At 46.9% G+C, this 22,327-nt stretch overlaps 1 protein-coding gene across 1 annotated transcript in view; it reads right to left on the minus strand.

Moving 5' to 3' along the window:
* LOC142258014 (plasma serine protease inhibitor-like) overlaps positions 1-21,348 on the minus strand; it is a 105,672-nt gene extending 84,324 nt beyond the window's left edge. The window contains exon 1 of the mRNA XM_075330433.1: positions 21,274-21,348. The gene's annotated coding sequence lies outside the window, so the exon portion shown is untranslated. The remainder of the gene's footprint in view (positions 1-21,273) is intronic.
* Between the last annotated feature and the right edge of the window lie 979 nt (positions 21,349-22,327).

The raw sequence follows: 22,327 nt of genomic DNA on the forward strand, positions 1-22,327 counted from the left end.
GACACACAGGATTTTAGAGACCTTATGTCTGTCGCTGTGCCCCAGTACCAGATGCCTAGTCGCCACTACTTCTCTAAGAAAGGTGTGCCCGCGCTACACCAGCATGTCGCACACAACATCACCGCTTCCTTGAGAAACTCTGTGTGTGAACGGGTGCATTTCACCACCGATACTTGGACCAGTAAGCATGGACAGGGACGTTACATGTCGCTGACTGGCCACTGGGTAACTATGGTGATAGATGGTGAAGGGTCTGCTGCACAAGTCTTGCCGTCCCCACGACTTGTGTGTCAATCCTCTGTCTGTCCAAGTTCCGCCACTGCTTCTGCATCCTCCACCTCATCTGGGTCCTCCACCTCCGCCCCAAGCCTGCCTGGTCAGGCCACCAGCGTTCTCACTGCGCAGAAGGAATCACGCACCCCTCATTACTATGCTGGTAGCAGAGCGCAACGGCATCAGGCGGTCTTTAGCTTGACATGTCTTTGAAATAGGAGTCACACAGCGACTGAGTTGTGGGCAGCTCTGGAGACTGATTTTGATAAATGGTTGTCTCCACTCAACCTGCAGCCTGGTAAGGCCGTGTGCGACAATGCTGCAAACCTGGGTGCGGCCCTTCGCCTGGGCAAGGTGACACACGTGCCTTGTATGGCTCACGTGTTTAACCTTGTTGTCCAGCAATTTTTAACACACTATCCCGGCCTAGATGGCCTTCTGACCAGGGCACGGAAACTGTCTGCAGTGCTCACTTCCGCCGTTCAACCGCCGCACCGGAGCGACTTGCATCGCTCCAGAAGTCTTTCGGCCTGCCGGTTCATCGCCTGAAATGCGATGTGGCGACACGCTGGAATTCAACTCTCCACATGTTACAGCGACTGTGGCAGCACCGGCGAGCCCTGGTGCAATACGTCATGATGTATAGCCTGGGCCAACGAGATGCAGAAGTGGGGCAGATCACCCTGATGGAGTGATCTCAGATCAAGGACCTATGCACCCTTCTGCACAGTTTCGACATGGCGACGAATATGTTTAGCGCTGACAATGCCATTATCAGCATGACGATTACAGTCATTTACATGCTGGAGCACACGCTAAACACTATTCGTAGTCAGGGGGTGGGACAACAGGAAGGGGAGGAACTACAGGAGGATTCATATGCGCAAGACACAACAACATCACCAAGGTCCAGACGTTCATCATCACCAACGCGGCAGGCATGGGACCATGGGGGACAGGGATCAACAAGGGCGCATGGTAGCAGGCGACATGTTGAGGAAGGTGCAGGAGGACATGAAGATATGGAGGACGAACTGTCCATGGACATGGAAGACTCAGCAGATGAGGGGGACCTTGGTCAAATTTCAGTTGAAAGAGGTTGGGGGGAGATGACAGAGGAAGAAAGAACGGTTAGCACCTCTATGCCACAAACACAGCGTGGACTTGGTGCGCATGGCTGCGCAAGACACATGAGTGCCTTCTTGTTGCACTACCTCCAACATGACCCTCGTATTGTCAAAATTAGAAGTGATGATGACTACTGGCTTGCCACACTATTAGATCCCCGGGACAAGTCCAAATTTTGTGACATAATTCCACCCATAGAAAGGGACGCACGTATGCAGGAGTATCAGCAGAAGCTGTTACTCGATCTTAGCTCGGCTTTTCCACCAAACAACCGTGCAGGTGAAGGGAGTGATTCTCCCAGTTGTAACTTGACAAACATGGGACGGCCTCGTCATCTTCAACAGTCTACCCGTACCAGTAGGACCGTATCTGGTGCTGGTAACAGCAATTTTATGGAATCTTTTCATAATTTTTTTAGACCCTCCTTTGCAAGGCCACCAGAGACAACAAGTCTGACACATAGTCAACGGATGGAGAGGATGATACAGGAGTATCTCCAAATGAACATCGATGCAATGACTTTGCAAATGGAGCCTTGCTCCTTTTGTGCTTCAAATCTAGAAAAATGTCAAGAGCTCTCCAGTTACGCCTCGAAGATTTTGTCGTGTCCAGCTGCCAGCGTTGTCTCTGAACGTGTCTTCAGTGCTGCTGGGTGTGTGCTGACAGATAAGCGCACGCGTCTGTCCAGTGACAATGTGGACAGACTGACGTTCATCAAAATGAACAAGTCATGGATCCAGAAGGAATTTACTACCCCTGTGTCATCCTGGGGAGAGTAAATGCTTGTGGATTTGGAATGTGCTTGATGCAAATCAAAACATCCTGTTTGCAACTAGGGCACAAGTGCTGCCACTGATAAGGTGTCTGTGTGGGGCACAATTTTTGGAAAAAAAGGGAGACTCCGCTTGGAGTAACCCTTGCTTGCTGTGTTTTTTAAAAATGATACAAGATGAACAGATCTGAAGGCAAGATGAAGCCAACATCATGTCTCCGCCTGCACTTTTCTCACAAACCTGCATTTTTCCAGGGACACCCTACTCAACACCGTCTACAGACAGCAGCCAGATCTCTGTCCCTCAGATGTGGTCAAATAAAAGGCCACTTACTGCGACCCATGACAAAGCTAAGTGGTTGACTCTATCCCTCTGTAAGCTGTTGGCTACCGAAATGCTGCCTTTACGCGTAGTGGACACACAGGATTTTACAGACCTTATGTCTGTCGCTGTGCCCCAGTACCAGATGCCCAATCACCACTGCTTCTCCAAGAAAAGCATGCCCGCGCTACACCGGCATGTCGCACACAACATCACCACTTCCTTGAGAAAATCTGTGTGCGACAGGGTGCATTTCAACACAGATACTTGGACCAGTAAGCATAGACAGGGTCAGTACATGTCACTGACTGGGCACTGGCAAACTATGGTGAGAGATGGAGAAGGGTCTGCTGTACAAGTCTTGCCGTCCCCACGAGTTGTTTCAATCCTTGTTCTGTATGTAGAAGTTAATACACTGCTTCTGCCTCTTCAACCTCGTGTGGGTCCTCTACCTTTGCGCAAACCCTGTGTGGTCAGGCCACCCTTCCTTGCAACTGCGCACAAGGACTACCACACACCTCCTTACTATGCTGGCAGCAGAGCTCAATGCCATCAGGCGGTCAAAGTTTTACTTTGAAATGTATGGGAAATGTGAGTCACACCGCTATTACAGAGAATAGTAGTCAGGCAGGGTCAAAACATTAATTGAGGAACAGGAACAGAATGGGACGGCCAGGACTTAATCAGAAAACAAGCAGAGGTGAAATGCGTATCGGCCAACAAGGTACATAAACAGCAAGCAGGAAAAGTAGTCAGGTAACAAGCACACAAAATCATAAAACTGAACTGGGGGTAAAATTAACCAGAGGTTCATAGCTATGTCTGGCAGTGGTCTGCAGACAGGATGGGCATAAAAAAGGGTGTGGTGTCTTCCCATTGGTTGTAGCTGAATGATGGTATTTCATCTGTGAGATACCCACCAGCTACATTCAGCCAGAGATTCTGCATCTGTCAAGGTAATGCAGCCCAGTGGGTGAGCATAACCTGCGTCCACCTGCGCCGCTGGCATCGACTACTCTCCCATCATCAGCACTATTCATGAAAGGAACACGTTGTCACCTGGCGACCGGAGTACAAATTGACGGAGCGGACTCCGTTGGTGACTTAACAGCCGTGTGCGGCAATGATGCAAACCTGGCTGCGGGCCATCCTCAGGGCAATGTGACACACGTGCCTTTTATGGCTCACGTGTTGATCCGAATTCTCCAGCAATTTTTAAAACACCATCACGGCCTACATGTCCTTGTGCAGCGGGCACGCTCGCTATGTGCTCACTTCCATCGTGCGCACACAGCAGCTCAACAACTTTCATCACTCCGGAAGTCTTAGGGTCTGGCAGTTAAACGCCGTAAATGCGATGTTCCGACACGCAGGAATTGGAATCTGCACATGTTGCAGCGTGTGTGGCAGCAGCGCAGAGCCCTGCTGAAATACGGTAAGACATATAGCCTGGGATAAGTTGATCCAGAGGTGGTGCCGATCACGCTGCTGGAGTGGTGTCAGATCAAGGACCTATGCACCCTGCTACACAGTTTTGAAATGTCGACGAAGATGTTTAGCACTGGCAATGTCATTCTCAGCGTGACAATTCTGGTCATCTACATGATGGAGCACACTGTAATTATTATTCGGAGTCAGGTGTTGGGACAAGAGGAAGGGGAGGAAGTACAGGAGGAGTCATATGCGGAAGGGATAACAAGATCTACGAGGTCCAGATGGTCAGCGGCACCTATGCGGCAGTCATGGTGAGGGAGAGGGATTAACAAGGGCGCATAGTATCAGCAAAAAGTGTTGATGAAAGTGCAGGAGCCCATGAAGAAATGGAGGACGAACTGGCGATGGGCATGGAAGACTCAGCAGATGAGTGAGAGCTTGCTCACATTTCGGTTGTGCGAGGTTGTGGGTAGAGGGCAGAGGAAGGATGCACGATTCTCACCTCTCTGCCACCAACACACCAAGGACTTGGTCCTCCTGGATGCACAAGACACATGAGCGCCTTCTTGCTGCACTACCTACATGACCCTCGGATTGTATGAATTTGAAGTAATCCTGAATACTGGGTTGCCACACTGTTAGATCCCCGGTACAAGACAAAATTTGGCGAACTAATTCCTGCCATAGAAATAGACGCACGTATACAGGAGTATCTGCAGAATGTGGTACGCAATCTTAGATCTACTTTTCCACTAAACACCAGTGCTGCACAGAGTGAATCTCAACACTTTGTCATGGATAGGAGGAAATGGTCTTTTACTTGTCCACATCGGAGGGACCGAGGGATGGCTGCTGTGCTGAGATGGCGTTGAGTACGGTGTCCCTGCACAGTTGCACTTTTGGTCATATCCCAAAATGAGTTGAAAAAGGACAGATGCTGTTGGAAAGGGGAACAGGTGTGTTGGAAAGGGGAAAAAAATTTTGGTCCGTGGATTTGGTGGTTAAACAACTGTAACATTTGCTGAAGAAACAACATCTGTTACAGTGGGACTGGCAGATTTGGATAAAGTGGTATATAATCTGTGACCGCTATATAACAAAAATTAATAAGAAAAGAAAGAGAAAGGTATATATCACCTTCAGCAGTCAGTGTCCACCGTGCTCCCAGTTGGAAAAGGAGAGGTTGGCAACTTGAAGGTTTGGTGGAGGATACAGAGCTGTGTGGCTATGAAACTAATAGTAGCCTGAACCGAGTTAGACGCCACTCGGATCTGGAGACTGTGAGCCCTGTTAGCGTCACAGGGTCCACATGCCCACCCAGCCCAGGAACTCCCTGTTAACAACACAGGGGCCATTGAGTACGCTGACCGTGTGCGTAGGGGCCACACCTGTGGACAGCAGGCGCATCAGCAGCAGCAGGCCTGTTAATGCCACTGGGCTGCACAAGCAGGACTGTTAGGACAGGAGCTGGTCTTAACCGTTCTGCGTTACCAACTGTGGTGGTGGCCTGCATCCACCACCCTATCCCTGCCTACCTCTGGCCTAAAGCCGCAATGGGTTCAACACATGGAGGTGTGCTCTTTCGGAGCATAATAGAAGACTGCGCACCTCCTTGTTGGCTCCAGCCCCTTTTATAACCTGGGTCCGCCCCAAACCAGGGTGAACCACAATGCACCTCCTGGAGACAAAAGCAGAGTGACACGTCATGAGTGGCATAACTAGCGTCCTATTTGGAAACGCAACTTCAATGATGACCTCATGGCTGCCATGACCCAAACACCTCACCAGTCATCGTCTGACCATCAATAATGCGGTGACAAGTCATAGGTGTGGGCCTCTGCAAGCCATTTGGGAGGACACCTGATGCCCTGTGGTCTATATGGGACCCCCACATCAGGGCCAGGGCCAAAGAGTTCATTACCGGACCTAGTCTCTGATGCAGGAAGTGCCTGAGCATGCTCAGTAGCATGAAATACAGTCTCTGAAAAAAGACTATCAGCTTTAGCATGGTGTCTAGGCACAAAACAGGACTTAGACCCGGCACAGAATGCAAGCACCTGTGCAAAGAGGCTTTTCACACTTAGTGTGGGAGCATGCGCTGTATCCCGAAATGAAGACTTAGCGTCAGGAATGGCACAGTCAGGCTGAGCATACTCACTAGGCGAAACACTGTAATTATGCTGCAGCTGGGGTACATCGGCACACGCATGCGCACTAGCTGCCTCTCCACACTTAGACGTGGAGGGGAAATTTGTCTTGGAGATGCTGTCTATGAACAGAAGGAAAAGCTAAAGGAAGCCTGACTTTCTATCCCTCCGAATTATGAAATGCAGCAATGAATTCCATGAGTTTGCTATAACATTAGCGTAGCTAAATGTGCATGAGGGTGTGATGTAGAGGTGCTAGAAATAGCTTGTCACCAGTGGGGCACTAATGGAATACAACAGCCAGTTCTATGATGCCACAAAATGGCAGTATTTTGTGCTATCATTATAGCTTATTAAAAACAGAGCACGAGGTTGTCATGCAGAGGTGCTGCACATAGATTTGCAGTAGTGTGAATAGACAAAAGTACAATAGCCACGTTTAGGATACAACTAGGTACACTGAGTGTTTGCTACTATAAATGGCTGAGTTTAAAAAAGTTTGAGTGTGCAATGCAGGCAGACGTGCTGCAAATAACGTTCCAATACTGTGAATTGACAAAAGTACAATAGCCACGTTTAGGATACAACTAGGTACAGTGAGTGTTTGCTAGTATAATGGCTGAGTTTAAAAAAGTTTGAGTGTGCAATTCAGGCAGACGTGCTGCAAATAACGTTCCAATACTGTGAATTGACAAAAGTACAATAGCCACGTTTAGGATACAACTAGGTACACTGAGTGTTTGCTACTATAAATGGCTGAGTTTAAAAAAGTTTGAGTGTGCAATGCAGGCAGACGTGCTGCAAATAACGTTCCAATACTGTGAATTGACAAAAGTACAATAGCCACGTTTAGGATACAACTAGGTACAGTGAGTGTTTGCTAGTATAATGGCTGAGTTTAAAAAAGTTTGAGTGTGCAATGCAGGCAGACGTGCTGCAAATAACGTTCCAATACTGTGAATTGACAAAAGTACAATAGCCACGTTTAGGATACAACTAGGTACAGTGAGTGTTTGCTAGTATAATGGCTGAGTTTAAAAAAGTTAGAGTGTGCAATGCAGGCAGACGTGCTGCAAATAACGTTCCAATACTGTGAATAGACAAAAGTACAATAGCCACGTTTAGGATACAACTAGGTACACTGAGTGTTTGCTACTATAAATGGCTGAGTTTAAAAAAGTTTGAGTGTGCAATGCAGGCAGACGTGCTGCAAATAACGTTCCAATACTGTGAATTGACAAAAGTACAATAGCCACGTTTAGGATACAACTAGGTACACTGAGTGTTTGCTACTATAAATGGCTGAGTTTAAAAAAGTTTGAGTGTGCAATGCAGGCAGACGTGCTGCAAATAACGTTCCAATACTGTGAATTGACAAAAGTACAATAGCCACGTTTAGGATACAACTAGGTACAGTGAGTGTTTGCTAGTATAATGGCTGAGTTTAAAAAAGTTTGAGTGTGCAATGCAGGCAGACGTGCTGCAAATAACGTTCCAATACTGTGAATTGACAAAAGTACAATAGCCACGTTTAGGATACAACTAGGTACAGTGAGTGTTTGCTAGTATAATGGCTGAGTTTAAAAAAGTTAGAGTGTGCAATGCAGGCAGACGTGCTGCAAATAACGTTCCAATACTGTGAATAGACAAAAGTACAATAGCCACGTTTAGGATACAACTAGGTACACTGAGTGTTTGCTACTATAAATGGCTGAGTTTAAAAAAGTTTGAGTGTGCAATGCAGGCAGACGTGCTGCAAATAACGTTCCAATACTGTGAATTGACAAAAGTACAATAGCCACGTTTAGGATACAACTAGGTACACTGAGTGTTTGCTACTATAAATGGCTGAGTTTAAAAAAGTTTGAGTGTGCAATGCAGGCAGACGTGCTGCAAATAACGTTCCAATACTGTGAATTGACAAAAGTACAATAGCCACGTTTAGGATACAACTAGGTACAGTGAGTGTTTGCTAGTATAATGGCTGAGTTTAAAAAAGTTTGAGTGTGCAATGCAGGCAGACGTGCTGCAAATAACGTTCCAATACTGTGAATTGACAAAAGTACAATAGCCACGTTTAGGATACAACTAGGTACAGTGAGTGTTTGCTAGTATAATGGCTGAGTTTAAAAAAGTTAGAGTGTGCAATGCAGGCAGACGTGCTGCAAATAACGTTCCAATACTGTGAATAGACAAAAGTACAATAGCCACGTTTAGGATACAACTAGGTACACTGAGTGTTTGCTACTATAAATGGCTGAGTTTAAAAAAGTTTGAGTGTGCAATGCAGGCAGACGTGCTGCAAATAACGTTCCAATACTGTGAATTGACAAAAGTACAATAGCCACGTTTAGGATACAACTAGGTACAGTGAGTGTTTGCTAGTATAATGGCTGAGTTTAAAAAAGTTAGAGTGTGCAATGCAGGCAGACGTGCTGCAAATAACGTTCCAATACTGTGAATAGACAAAAGTACAATAGCCACGTTTAGGATACAACTAGGTACACTGAGTGTTTGCTACTATAAATGGCTGAGTTTAAAAAAGTTTGAGTGTGCAATGCAGGCAGACGTGCTGCAAATAACGTTCCAATACTGTGAATTGACAAAAGTACAATAGCCACGTTTAGGATACAACTAGGTACACTGAGTGTTTGCTACTATAAATGGCTGAGTTTAAAAAAGTTTGAGTGTGCAATGCAGGCAGACGTGCTGCAAATAACGTTCCAATACTGTGAATTGACAAAAGTACAATAGCCACGTTTAGGATACAACTAGGTACAGTGAGTGTTTGCTAGTATAATGGCTGAGTTTAAAAAAGTTTGAGTGTGCAATGCAGGCAGACGTGCTGCAAATAACGTTCCAATACTGTGAATTGACAAAAGTACAATAGCCACGTTTAGGATACAACTAGGTACAGTGAGTGTTTGCTAGTATAATGGCTGAGTTTAAAAAAGTTAGAGTGTGCAATGCAGGCAGACGTGCTGCAAATAACGTTCCAATACTGTGAATAGACAAAAGTACAATAGCCACGTTTAGGATACAACTAGGTACACTGAGTGTTTGCTACTATAAATGGCTGAGTTTAAAAAAGTTTGAGTGTGCAATGCAGGCAGACGTGCTGCAAATAACGTTCCAATACTGTGAATTGACAAAAGTACAATAGCCACGTTTAGGATACAACTAGGTACACTGAGTGTTTGCTACTATAAATGGCTGAGTTTAAAAAAGTTTGAGTGTGCAATGCAGGCAGACGTGCTGCAAATAACGTTCCAATACTGTGAATTGACAAAAGTACAATAGCCACGTTTAGGATACAACTAGGTACAGTGAGTGTTTGCTAGTATAATGGCTGAGTTTAAAAAAGTTTGAGTGTGCAATGCAGGCAGACGTGCTGCAAATAACGTTCCAATACTGTGAATTGACAAAAGTACAATAGCCACGTTTAGGATACAACTAGGTACAGTGAGTGTTTGCTAGTATAATGGCTGAGTTTAAAAAAGTTTGAGTGTGCAATGCAGGCAGACGTGCTGCAAATAACGTTCCAATACTGTGAATTGACAAAAGTACAATAGCCACGTTTAGGATACAACTAGGTACAGTGAGTCTTTGCTAGTATAATGGCTGAGTTTAAAAAAGTTTGAGTGTGCAATGCAGGCAGACGTGCTGCAAATAACGTTCCAATACTGTGAATTGACAAAAGTACAATAGCCACGTTTAGGATACAACTAGGTACAGTGAGTGTTTGCTAGTATAATGGCTGAGTTTAAAAAAGTTAGAGTGTGCAATGCAGGCAGACGTGCTGCAAATAACGTTCCAATACTGTGAATAGACAAAAGTACAATAGCCACGTTTAGGATACAACTAGGTACACTGAGTGTTTGCTACTATAAATGGCTGAGTTTAAAAAAGTTTGAGTGTGCAATGCAGGCAGACGTGCTGCAAATAACGTTCCAATACTGTGAATAGACAAAAGTACAATAGCCACGTTTAGGATACAACTAGGTACACTGAGTGTTTGCTACTATAAATGGCTGAGTTTAAAAAAGTTTGAGTGTGCAATGCAGGCAGACGTGCTGCAAATAACGTTCCAATACTGTGAATAGACAAAAGTACAATAGCCACGTTTAGGATACAACTAGGTACACTGAGTGTTTGCTAGTATAATGGCTTAGTTAAAATGAGTTTGAGTGTGCAATGCAGGCAGACGCGCTATGCAAATGTCTTTGCACTAGTGGGACTATAGCAAAGTCCAATAGCCACGTATAGGATGCCACTAGGTACACTGAGTGTTTGCTAGTATAATGGCTTGGTTTTAATGAGTTGGAGTGTGCAATGCAGGCAGACGCGCTCTGCAAATGTCTTTGCACTAGTGGGACTATAGCAAAGTCCAATAGCCACGTATAGGATGCCACTAGGTACACTGAGTGTTTGCTAGTATAATGGCTTGGTTAGAATGAGTTGTAGTGTGCAATGCAGGCAGATGCGCTCTGCTAATGTCTTTGCACTAGTGGGACTATAGCAAAGTCCAATAGCCACGTATAGGATGCCACTAGGTACACTGAGTGTTTGCTAGTATAATGGCTTAGTTAAAATGAGTTTGAGTGTGCAATGCAGGCAGACGCGCTATGCAAATGTCTTTGCACTAGTGGGACTATAGCAAAGTCCAATAGCCACGTATAGGATGCCACTAGGTACACTGAGTGTTTGCTAGTCTAATGGCTTGGTTAGAATGAGTTGTAGTGTGCAATGCAGGCAGATGTGCTCTGCTAATGTCTTTGCACTAGTGGGACTATAGCAAAGTCCAATAGCCACGTATAGGATGCCACTAGGTACACTGAGTGTTTGCTAGTATAATGGCTTAGTTAAAATGAGTTTGAGTGTGCAATGCCGGCAGACGCGCTATGCAAATGTCTTTGCACTAGTGGGACTATAGCAAAGTCCAATAGCCACGTATAGGATGCCACTAGGTACACTGAGTGTTTGCTAGTATAATGGCTTGGTTTTAATGAGTTGGAGTGTGCAATGCAGGCAGACGCGCTCTGCAAATGTCTTTGCACTAGTGGGACTATAGCAAAGTCCAATAGCCACGTATAGGATGCCACTAGGTACACTGAGTGTTTGCTAGTATAATGGCTTGGTTAGAATGAGTTGTAGTGTGCAATGCAGGCAGACGCGCTCTGCAAATGTCTTTGCACTAGTGGGACTATAGCAAAGTCCAATAGCCACGTATAGGATGCCACTAGGTACACTGAGTGTTTGCTAGTATAATGGCTTGTTTAGAATGAGTTGTAGTGTGCAACGCAGGCAGACGCGCTCTGCAAATGTCTTTGCACTAGTGGGACTATAGCAAAGTCCAATAGCCACGTATAGGATGCCACTAGGTACACTGAGTGTTTGCTAGTATAATGGCTTAGTTATCAGTTGGAGTGTGCAGAGGACAAGAGGGTACAGTGGCAGGATTGTGGTGCTCTGGGTAGAGGAATGGAAGACTGCCTTTCTATTCCCTCCTAATGGTGAAATGCAGGTAGGAAATCCCTGACCTGGGCTACACAGACGCTGTTGCTGTTTGCAGGACCTGTCACCTATGGCTCTCTGACCCTGCCGGTTGGAGCCCTTAAAAGGACTGCTATAAAGTGCTCTCCCTAAGCTGTCTAACGCTGTGTATGCAGCGCATACAGCTGTATCGGCTATAGGACTCAGGAAGACGGAGCTGCGACAGTGATGTCTGACACCAAAGACGCAGAAGGCAGATAATGGCGTCCGTGAAGAAAATGTCCGGTTTTATAATGCAGGGACATGTGACATGCAGATCCTATCACACATGCCGTTGCTTCTCTGGCTCAAAGTCCACTTAGCTGTGTGTGTGTCTGGGATTGGCTGACATGCTGGCCCGCCCCACAAGACGCGCGCACTTAGGGAAGGAAGACAAGAAAAAAAAAAAAAAAAATGGCGATCGCCATTATAGAAACAGCAGTGATCTGAAGGCGCTGTTCACGCACACTATACACTGAAATGTGATAATAGTTTGATTCACAGAGTGACTTACACTATTACAGCAGAAACCAAGCTATGATTTAGCTGTTTTTTGGCTGCTAGAACCGTTCTCGAACGTTTCTAGAACTACCGAGCTTTTGCAAAAAGCTCGAGTTCTAGTTCGATCTAGAACATGCCCCAAAATCACTCGAGCCGCGAACTGGAGAACCACGAACCACGAACCGCGCTCAACTCTACTCAGGAGCCCTGCTCCGTGACCTCTCCCTCGCAGAGAGTCACTTCACCTCCTTCACACTCCACTATCTCCACTCAACTCCCTTGCTCAACTGTCACTGTCCTCACTTTCTCCTCACCAACCGCCCATGTGGACGGCCCTATTTCCTTCAGGCCCCCCAATGGTGTGTCTGGTAGGTTCCAGTGGGAAGTGTTCCTAGGATTTTTATTGGACTAGCTGTCAACAACACCTGAGAACTGGGATCCGTTAACCAAGGAGGGTGGATACTGTGCGGAAGGGCAGATTGCACAATACCCTGTGACGACCTGATAGGCCAGGGCGTCACAATTGCCTGAGCAGAAAACCCAGAGTATGGCTCAGTCAGTACTCGACCCAGGAGAAAACGTCACCCGGATGAGCCCAGCTGCCCTGTGACCCAAGAGAAGAAAAACTGCTTCCATTCGGCCCCAGAGAAGTGTGTACCGACAGACTTCATACCCCGAGAGAGGACCGGTTTCCTGTACGGTACCGTGATCTAGTGCTTCCCATGGCTGTGTCCAATTGGGACCCAGACACTCTCTGCCCTTATTCAGATTGATGTCTGTTGACACATGGTGAGGTTTTAATATTAGAGAGTGTAGATAATGTCCCAATTGTGTACACCTTGTCGTGGTGGGATGGCTTTACACTTTTATGATCAAAAACAATGTTTACTAAGTACCCTATGTTTATATGCACTATGCTTTTATTTTAGTTACAGCAGGGTACATGTTCATATTATTTTTTATCTTTTTTTATGTCTTATGGCCAGTGTGAAAATGAGCTTACAGGCCGCATTTACACCAACTCTTACTGCGGCTCACTTTTTTGTTTTTTATGAATTATACACTGTGTGCAGAATTATTAGGCAAATGAGTATTTTGATCCCGTGATGCTATTTATACATGTCGTCCTACTCCAAGCTGTATAGGCTGAGAGCCAACTACATAATAAGTAAATCAGGTTATGTGCATCTCTGTAATGAGGAGGGGTGCGGTGTAATGACATCAACACCCTATATAAGGGGTGCTTAATTATTAGGCGACTTCCTTTCCTTTGGCAAAATGGGTCAGAAGAGAGATGTGACAGGCTCTGAAAAGTCCATATTGTGAGAGTCTTGCAGAGGGATGCAGCAGTCTTGAAATTGCCAAACTTTTGAAGCGTGATCACCGAACAATCAAGCGTTTCATGGCAAATAGCCAACAGGGTCGCAAGAAGCGTGCTGGGCAAAAAAGGCGCAAAATAACTGCCCATGAATTGAGGAAAATCAAGCGTGAAGCTGCCAAGATGCCATTTGCCACCAGTTTGGCAGTTTGGCCTATTTCAGAGCTGCAACGTTACTGGAGTATCAAAAAGCACAAGGTGTTCCATACTCAGGGACATGGCCAAGGTAAGGAAGGCTGAAAACCACCACCTCTGACCAAGAAACATAAGATAAAACGTCAAGACTGGGCCAAGAAATATCTGAAGACTGATTTTTCAAAGGTTTTATGGACTGATGAAATGAGAGTGACTCTTGATGGTCCAGATGGATGGGCCAGAGGCTGGATCAGTAAAGGGCAGAGACCTCCACTCCGACTCAGACGCCAGCAAGGTGGAGGTGGGCACTGGTATGGGCTGGGATCAGCAAAGATCAACTTGTGGGACCTTTTCGGGTTGAGGATGGAGGAAGCTCAACTCCCAGACCTACTGCCAGTTTCTGGAAGACAACTTCTTCAAGCAGCGATACACAAAGAAGTCGGTATCGTTCAAGAAAAACATTATTTTCATGCAGGACAATGCTCCATCACATGCATCCAACTACTCCACAGCGTGGCTGGCCAGTAAAGGTCTAAAAGATGAAAAAATAATGACATGGCCCCCTTGTTCACCTGATCTGAACCCCATAGAGAACCTGTGGTCCCTCATAAAATGTGAGATCTACAGGGAGGGAAAACAGTCCACCTCTGGGAACAGTGTCTGGAGGCTGCGGTGTCTGGAGGCTGTGGTGTCTGGAGGCTGTGGTGGCTGGAGGCTGTGGTGTCTGGAGGCTGCGGTGTCTGGAGGCTGCGGTGAGGCTGTGGTGTCTGGAGGCTGCGGTGTCTGGAGGCTGTGGTGTCTGGAGGCTGTGGTGTCTGGAGGCTGTGGCGGCTGCTGCACGCAATGTGGATCGTAAACAGATCAAGCAATGACAGAATCTATGGATGGTGGCTGCTGAGTGTCATCAGAAAGAAAGGGGGCGATATTGGGCACTCATTTTTTGGGTTGTTTTTGCATTTCAGAAATGTTTATTTCTAAATGTTGTGCAGTTATATTGGTTTCCTGGTGACAATAAACAAGTGAGATGGGAATAGATTTGGATTTTATTAAGTTGCCTAATAATTCTGCACAGTAATAGTCACCTGCACAAACAGAATCCTCCTAAGAAGCCAAATCTAAAAACCCTCCAACTGCCAAAAATATTAAGCGCTGATATTTATGAGTCTTTTGGGTGATTGAGAACATAGTTGTTGATCAATAATAAAAAAAAATCCTCTAAAATACAACTTGCCTAATAATTCTGCACACGGTGTAGTACATGTATAGGAATAGATAGAGGGTTTGTCAGTGGCAGGAGGAGTAATGTGCAGGAGCTGGAAGCACAGAAATAGATGGTTTTGGTAACTATGGCGACAGTGCCCCCTGTTCCAGGTGTGAGTTGGACTGGCCGACACCTCCCCTCCTGGAGACTGTGTGTGTGGTTTAACCCGGACAGAAAAAGTGCGGGAAAGTGTCTGAGGAGAGAGACGTCTGAGGGAGATTCAAGAAGTGGTTGTGCTGCAGGTGTGGAGAGAAAAGCCGGGACGTTGCCTGAGCAGAAAACAGAGAGTATTGCTCAGTCGGTACCAGACCCAGGAGAAGGCATCTGCTGTATCAGCGCAGCTGCCCCGTGACCCAAGGGAAGAAAAGCTGCCTCCATTTGACCCCAGAGAAGTGCGCACCAACGGACCTCATACCCCGAGAGTGGACCGGTCCCTGAATGGTACCGTGAGTTTGGACTTGTGCGCACTGGTTAAGGTTTAGTGCAGGCGTCCATGTTCTTCCCTGTGCCTGAGTCGCCACAGATAATAACTACATGTGTATTCCAATCTGTATACCATGTATTGCAGCTTTAATGAGATTTGCTTTTCTCTGCTCACCACATACACACATTTACCCACACTCCCTTACTGGGGCTGTTCACCATATACACACATTACCCACACTCCCTTACTGGGGCTGTTCACCATATACACACATTTACCCACACTCCCTTACTGGGGCTGTTCACCACATACACACATTTACCCACACTCCCTTACTGGGGCTGTTCACCACATACACACATTTACCCACACTCCCTTACTGGGGCCAGTCACCACATACACACATTTACCCACACTCCCTTACTGGGGCCAGTCACCACATACACACATTTACCCACACTCCCTTACTGGGGCCAGTCACCACATACACACATTTACCCACACTCCCTTACTGGGGCTGGTCATCACATACACACATTTACCCACACTCCCTTACTGGGGCCAGTCACCACATACACACATTTACCCACACTCCCTTACTGGGGCCAGTCACCACATACACACATTTACCCACACTCCCTTACTGGGGCCAGTCACCACATACACACATTTACCCACACTCCCTTACTGGGGCCAGTCACCACATACACACATTTACCCACACTCCCTTACTGGGGCTGCTCACCACATACACACATTTACCCACACTCCCTTACTGGGGCCAGTCACCACATACACACATTTACCCACACTCCCTTACTGGGGCCAGTCACCACATACACACATTTACCCACACTCCCTTACTGGGGCCAGTCACCACATACACACATTTACCAACACTCCCTTACTGGGGCCAGTCACCACATACACACATTTACCCACACTCCCTTACTGGGGCTGCTCACCACATACACACATTTACCCACACTCCCTTACTGGGGCCAGTCACCACATACACACATTTGCCCACACTCCCTTACTGGGGCCGGTCACCACATACACACATTTACCCACACTCCCTTACTGGGGCTGTTCACCACATACACACATTTACCCACACTCCCTTACTGGGGCTGTTCACCACATACACACATTTACCCACACTCCCTTACTGGGGCTGTTCACCACATACACACATTTACCCACACTCCCTTACTGGGGCCGGTCACCACATACACACATTTACCCACACTCCCTTACTGGGGCCAGTCACCACATACACACATTTGCCCACACTCCCTTACTGGGGCCGGTCACCACATACACACATTTACCCACACTCCCTTACTGGGGCTGTTCACCACATACACACATTTGCCCATACTCCCTTACTGGGGCTGTTCACCATATACACACATTTACCCACACTCCCTTACTGGGGCTGGTCACCACATACACACATTTACCCACACTCCCTTACTGGGGCTGTTCACCACATACACACATTTACCCACACTCCCTTACTGGGGCTGTTCACCACATACACACATTTACCCACACTCCCTTACTGGGGCTGGTCACCACATACACACATTTACCCACACTCCCTTACTGGGGCTGTTCACCATATACACACATTTACCCACACTCCCTTTCTGGGACCGGTCACCACATACACACATTTACCCACACTCCCTTACTGGGGCTGGTCACCACATACACACATTTGCCCACACTCTCTTACTGGGGCCAGTCACCACATACACACATTTGCCCACACTCCCTTACTGGGGCCGGTCACCACATACACACATTTGCCCACACTCCATTACTGGGGCTGTTCACCACATACACACATTTACCCACACTCCCTTACTGGGGCTGTTCACCACATACACACATTTACCCACACTCCCTTACTGGGGCTGGTCACCACATACACACATTTACCCACACTCCCTTACTGGGGCTGGTCACCACATACACACATTTACCCACACTCCCTTACTGGGGCTGGTCACCACATACACACATTTACCCACACTCCCTTACTGGGGCTGGTCACCACATACACACATTTACCCACACTCCCTTACTGGGGCTGTTCACCACATACACACATTTACCCACACTCCCTTACTGGGGCTGTTCACCACATACACACATTTACCCACACTCCCTTACTGGGGCTGGTCACCACATACACACATTTACCCACACTCCCTTACTGGGGCTGTTCACCATATACACACATTTACCCACACTCCCTTTCTGGGACCGGTCACCACATACACACATTTACCCACACTCCCTTACTGGGGCTGGTCACCACATACACACATTTGCCCACACTCTCTTACTGGGGCCAGTCACCACATACACACATTTGCCCACACTCCATTACTGGGGCTGGTCACCACATACACACATTTGCCCACACTCCATTACTGGGGCTGGTCACCACATACACACATTTCCCCACACTCCATTACTGGGGTCGGTCACCACATACACACATTTGCCCACACTCCCTTACTGGGGCTGGTCACCACATACACATATTTGCCCACACTCCCTTACTGGCGCTGGTCACCACATACACACATTTGCCCACACTCCCTTACTGGGGCTGGTCACCACATACACACATTTGCCCACACTCCATTACTGGGGCTGGTCACCACATACACACATTTGCCCACACTCCCTTACTGGGGTCGGTCACCACATACACACATTCGCCCACACTCCCTTACTGGGGTCGGTCACCACATACACACATTTGCCCACACTCCCTTACTGGGGCCGGTCACCACATACACACATTTGCCCACACTCCCTTACTGGGGCTGGTCACCACATACACACATTTGCCCACACTCCCTTACTGGGGTCGGTCACCACATACACACATTTCCCCACACTCCATTACTGGGGTCGGTCACCACATACACACATTTGCCCACACTCCCTTACTGGGGCTGGTCACCACATACACATATTTGCCCACACTCCCTTACTGGCGCTGGTCACCACATACACACATTTGCCCACACTCCATTACTGGGGCTGGTCACCACATACACACATTTGCCCACACTCCCTTACTGGGGTCGGTCACCACATACACACATTCGCCCACACTCCCTTACTGGGGTCGGTCACCACATACACACATTCGCCCACACTCCCTTACTGGGGTCGGTCACCACATACACACATTTGCCCACACTCCATTACTGGGGCTGTTCACCACATACACACATTCGCCCATACTCCCTTACTGGGGCCGGTCACCACATACACACATTCGCCCATACTCCCTTACTGGGGCTGGTCACCACATACACACATTTGCCCACACTCCCTTACTGGGGCTGGTCACCACATACACACATTCGCCCACACTCCATTACTGGGGCTGGTCACCACATACACACATTCGCCCACACTCCATTACTGGGGCTGGTCACCACATACACACATTCGCCCACACTCCCTTACTGGGGCTGGTCACCACATACACACATTGCCCACACTCCCTTACTGGGGCTGGTCACCACATACACACATTCGCCCATACTCCCTTACTGGGGCTGGTCACCACATACACACATTCCCCCACACTCCCTTACTGGGGCTGGTCACCACATACACACATTTACCCACACTCCCTTACTGGGGCTGGTCACCACATACACACATTTGCCCATATTCCCTTATTGGGGCTGGTCACCACATACACACATTTGCCCACACTCCCTTACTGGGGCTGCTCACCACATACACACATTTACCCACACTCCCTTACTGGGGCTGCTCACCACATACACACATTTACCCACACTCCCTTACTGGGGCTGCTCACCACATACACACATTCGCCCACACTCCATTACTGCGGCTGGTCACCACATACACACATTCGCCCACACTCCATTACTGCGGCTGGTCACCACATACACACATTTGCACACACTCCCTTACTGCGGCTGGTCATCACATACACACATTTGCACACACTCCCTTACTGCGGCTGGTCACCACATACACACATTTGCCCATACTCCCTTACTGGGGCTGGTCACCACAAACACACATTTGCCCACACTCCCTTACTGGGGCCAGTCACCACATACACACATTTGCCCACACTCCCTTACTGGGGCCGTTCACCATATACACACATTTGCCCATACTCCATTATTGGGGCTGTTCACCACAAGCACACATTTACCCACACTCCCTTACTGGGGCTGGTCACCACATATACACACATTTGCCCATACTCCCTTACTGGGGCTGGTCACCACATACACACATTTGCCCACACTCCCTTACTGGGGCCAGTCACCACATACACACATTTGCCCACACTCCCTTACTGGGGCCGTTCACCATATACACACATTTGCCCATACTCCATTATTGGGGCTGTTCACCACATACACACATTTACCCACACTCCCTTACTGGGGCCGTTCACCATATACACACATTTGCCCATACTCCATTACTGGGGCTGGTCACCACATACACACATTTGCCCATACTCCCTTACTGGGGCTGGTCACCACATATACACACATTTGCCCATACTCCATTACTGGGGCTGGTCACCACATACACACATTTACCCACACTCCCTTACTGGGCCTGTTCACCACATACTCACATTTACCCACATTCCCTTACTGGGGCTGGTCACCATAGACACACATTTTCCCACACTCCCTTACTGGGGCTGTTCACCATATACACACATTTGCCCACACTCCCTTACTGGGGCTGTTCACCATATACACACATTTACCCACACTCCCTTACTGGGGCTGGTCACCACATAGACACTTTTGCCCACACTCCCTTATTGGGGCTGGTCACCATATACACACATTCGCCCACACTCCCTTACTGGGGCTGTTCACTTGACTTAAAACCAAAGCTTTGGTGTGAGCCCTAGAAGGAGAAAGGGGAGGAGCATAGGTGGGAGGAAAATTCAGAGAGAGACAGTTGGAGTTGAAGTCAGTGTGAGGTGAGGAGTGTAATATGGAGACGTCCTGTCCTGAGGGGACTGGTGAACCCTCTGCAGGGGCAGCTGCCCATGGGCAGGTATCAGTCCCTAGGTCACCAGGACTTCCAAGATCAGTGGCAAATCTGAGAGACTGCCATTAGCCATTTTTTTTTTTAAGGAGCAGTGAATTATCTGGGAGCTCAGTGACATGTTTGAGTTTGGAAATTTCCAGAACGCAGCCTTATTTGCAGTCTAGCATGTGGATTGTGGGTAGTTTTCTACATAGTAAAATCATTACATATCAGTTAAAAAGGGACCCCAACTGTTCCCACAATCGTAGACCCCGGCTGACTCTAGATCACATAAGGTGTATCTGATTGTAGGACCGATTCTATCAATGTAACATCTCCCCATAAGACAAAAAAGGTGAATGTGAAGCTATAAACTGCTGATAATATAATTGCAGGAGGGTCCGAGCTCTGACCTGATGTGTCGCCCCATAGCGAGGATTCAGCATAAAGAGACAATAACATCTATAAATCTCTACAACCAGTTACTAGATAGAAGAGTAACACTTTGTAGGGCTATGTGCGCACCTAACCATTTTTTTTCTAGCTACAAAAATGCTGCATTTTTGGCCGCAAAAATTCAGCGGTAAAAACGCAGCGTTTTTACTTACTGCATTTTGCTGCGTTTTTCCAATGCATTGGATGGGTGGAAAAAGGCAGCAAAACGCAAGAAAGAATTGACATGTCCATTTTTTTCTCACTTCAAAAACACAGCTAAAAAAGAAGTTGTGTGCAGACAGCAAAAATGAAAAGTCATAGACTTTGCTGGGGAAGAAAAGTCAGACAGTTTTGAGCTAAAAAAAACCTCACAGAAATGAACCGCAAAAACGCGGTCAAAAATGCTGCGTGCGCACAAAACCTAAAGGTTACAATGTATAACTCACCTGCAGCCGCTCTGAGAGTCCGGGTGTCGGATGTGAAGACGCCTCTACATATATGCAGTATATATAGGAGGATATGTCCTGAGATTATAGAATCCGGCACATGTTGTGCCAACACAGGAATCCTTCCCTCAGGGAAGATCAGCACTAAGTAAATGCTCCGTTATCATCCTGCCAATTTCTGTACATTTCATTTCATAAGAGTAAATAAATCTTACGCAGGTCGTGCAGATTAGACAATGCATTAATAGACTGCAGAGCATCCGGGTCACAAAGGATCATCAGTACCAGAATGTGGCCCAGGATCAGGAAAATAATGGGGCCCAGAGTATAATGCCTGGGAGCAGATGACACCTCCTTGGTGTATTTTTTGTGATGATGCAATGATAATGTATTATATGTATGATAGAAAAATCTTTATTACAATTAGGAATACATATGGAACTCCACGCTGGGAGTAAACACACAAAGGACAATTAAAAACATTTAAAACAAACACATATCCCCTATGCCAAAGCACATATGAAATTGGTACTGAATAGATCAATATTATACACCACCCCTTAAATAAGTACAACCAGCAGTGCTATGACCTACTGTAAACTGGACACAGTGATATTTATTACGGTGCTAGAAAATAATAATATACAATATATCCGCATCAAAAAGGCTGAAAATACCCTTAGAAACACATTGCTAAGGTCACAGATATATGAAGCACTCCCATAGCATCTATAGTACAGGCAAAAAAAAAAAAAAAAGGGTGAGTCAGGCTCAGGTTTAGCGTGTAATAAAGCACACAGGGTGTAACCCTGAGCGACAGAGCCTAAACCGCAAGATATTATTGATAGGACTTCTGAGAAAGGCTTGGCTATATTTTAGTGAAGTATATAAACAGGGTTAGACATAACATCCATTCAGCAGTTAAATAAGCCAGATGAAAAATATTAAACCAGTGCACATTGTCTGTATAGATCAATCCCTGTACAGATAATCAATTCTAGAAACTAGTGCATTCAGTTGGAGCACACAAACGGCAAATAGGGCATAAAGTAAG

This window comes from Anomaloglossus baeobatrachus, chromosome 12, assembly GCF_048569485.1.
Source record: "Anomaloglossus baeobatrachus isolate aAnoBae1 chromosome 12, aAnoBae1.hap1, whole genome shotgun sequence".
In the NCBI taxonomy this organism is placed as follows: Eukaryota; Metazoa; Chordata; class Amphibia; order Anura; family Aromobatidae; genus Anomaloglossus; species Anomaloglossus baeobatrachus.